Source organism: Bison bison, unplaced genomic scaffold (genome assembly GCF_000754665.1).
Source record: "Bison bison bison isolate TAMUID 2011002044 unplaced genomic scaffold, Bison_UMD1.0 scf7180017862837, whole genome shotgun sequence".
Classification (NCBI taxonomy): Eukaryota; Metazoa; Chordata; class Mammalia; order Artiodactyla; family Bovidae; genus Bison; species Bison bison.
In genome coordinates this window covers 29,402-32,018 of record NW_011493409.1, presented here as the reverse complement: position 1 = coordinate 32,018, position 2,617 = coordinate 29,402, and positions in this window count along the sequence as shown.

The window sequence follows — 2,617 nt, the reverse complement described above, 5'->3', positions numbered from 1 at the left end:
CTGCACAACTGTGAGACTAAATCTGTGCTGCGCTCGCCTGTGGCGACTTGTCGCAGCAGCAGTGGGTTACTAATACAACTGCCGAGCTAAAATCTGACTTTACTCAGACAGAGTTTGCTGTAGCAGGCTTGCTAAAGGAGGCACTCGGGGCAAAGAAACGAATCCCAGATATGAGATCAGGGAGACAGGAGGGAAAGCTGAGCGCAAGACGCAGCAGACCCACGGGGCAGTCTTAACGCAGACTCTCACGGTAGTGATGAAAATGCTTAGCAGGGCTTCCCTGGAGGTCCAGCGGCTGAGACTCCGTGCTCCCAATGCACGGGCCCGGGTTCTGCGTGCCGCAGGGAAGACCGAAGATCCCACATGCTGCCACGAAGACCTGCCGAAGCCAAATAAATGTTTTTTAAAACATAAGTAAACTGGGATTTCCCTGGAAGTCCAGTGGTTGAGGCCTCACCTTCCAGTGCAGGGGGTGCTCAAGGAGCTGAAATCCCACAAGCCACGTGTCCGAAAAAACAAAACCTCAAAACAGAAGCAATATTGTAACAAATTCAACAAAGGCTCTTTAAAATAAAAAAGTGAACTGAGGCACATTTAAAAATTTTAGGTGCTTAGGAATGACCCTGTTTTAGAAAACATGAAGACAAATACAAACCACAATGGCCCATGAAGTAGGTGACAGGCACAGGGCCAGCTAACTGTAGTGAGTTAAGACGGCGCTCGGCAGCTTCTTGCTGCAGAGCCGAAGGAACATGAGCAGACCGTAGTGCTCACACATGTGGGAAGAAACCACGAACTTTTCTCCATAATCAGCCCCGGGGGAAACAGAGCAGCTGCAGAAATGGGAAAACTAAAGACGGCAGGTTCACAAACTGACTTATCAGTAATTACCTTAGATGCAAATGGACTAAGCATTCCCATGGAAAGACTAAGATGAGCAGTCTGTTCTGTTTTTTTTTTTTAATCAAAATGGATACTGTTTACAAGAAACACATATAAATCATGGGATTGTGGATGGGGAAGGACTGGCCGTGCAAATATGCACTGAAGGAGGGTGGCGTGTGGCATCGCCACGGGGGTCTCCGGGGTAGGATGCTCCCCAGGAGACCATTTCTGGACGAGGCGTGATGACGTGTCCAGGTGGACTGTCAGGATGCATGCAGTTCACCCTCCAGTGGTCCAGAATACGCTGTGCGTGTACACACACACACACACACACACTCACTTCAGTAAAGAAAAGCCAAAGGTGGCAAGACAGGAACAGCTGCCCAGGCAAGACGAAGGAGTTACGTTTGTTTGTGGTCTTTTTCTTTCCCGTCTCCTGGGCTCCCGCTTTGGGTGAGACGGGCCAGGTCTCTCCCAGCGAGCGCGCCTGCAGAGAGAAGGTGGCGCAGGAGGCACTGAGGCCTCTGAAGACAGCAGAGGCAGGCAGATGGCGGGGCAGGGGCCAGAACTGGAAGTGCCAACCTGGTGGCAGTTTCAGGGCCCTCCCCTGTGTCGCTGGGCTGGACTCCACCTGGAAGCACCAACCTGGTGGCGAGTTTCAGGGTCTCCCCCATGTCACTGGGCTGGACCTGCCTGCACCAGCGGTCATCCAGGGGCTGTGACAGGACAGGGAGCTCCAGAAACCCTCTAGTTCTGGCTCAGCGAGGGAAAGAAGAGGGATGGGGAGGGGTGGCTCTGTTTGCTGGTTTGGGGCCCCTGGGCAGTCCCACCTCTGGCCGGGCTGTAGTCAAGGCAGCGGGGCTCACAAGCACCTTTTTAGGGCTAAGACCCTCCTCTCCAGTAAGAGGAGACATGGTCCAGAGAGTGGGACCCACCTGCTTTGAGGGGAGGGGGAGAGCCAGGCCTTTTCTGTCTCAAGATGCAGGCCCAGTCGGGGGAGTGTACAGGAGGGTGGGCTGAGTAAAGCCCCAGACTTCTGCCAGAGGACTGGAAAGTGGAGCCCCAGGCAGCCAGAAAGTGACAGAGACAAGCCAGAGAAGGGGCTCCAGAGAGCAACCATGAGGTGGTTTATGACTTCTGGGCTCAACCCCAAGCTGTGTGCGTCACACCAAGTCCAAGAAGTGAACCGCAGGACACAGCATCGCCCAGGTCCCACACCGGTCACTTGGCAGTGCCCACACGGGACAGAATTCAAATGACACTGCGAAGGCTTTGAAAGGAGAACGGACGGTGAAACCGCTGTCCATACAAGGCTATTTGGAATTTTCAGCTTGAACCCAACTGGGCTGATTGTGTGCGAAAAGAAAAATGTCACCATTCTCAATGGGATTTAAACAAAACCAGATATTTATAACATAACGTTTAAATGTGCAGGATACAATCCAACATTACTCTGCATATGAAGAACCAGGAAAAATCCAACCAACCCACAAGGGAAAAGAAAATCCAATGTCATCATGTCATAAAAATCCTCATCAAAATATTAGCAAATAGAATCAAGCAACATAAAAAATAAAAACCACAACCACATGAAGATTATCTCAGAAAAACAAGGCTGGTTCCACATGGGAAAATAAATCAGTATGATCCACTATATTAGCAGTCTAAAGAAGAAACCATATGAGCATATCAATTCATGTAAAGAGAGCATTTGACAGAATTCAACATCCAC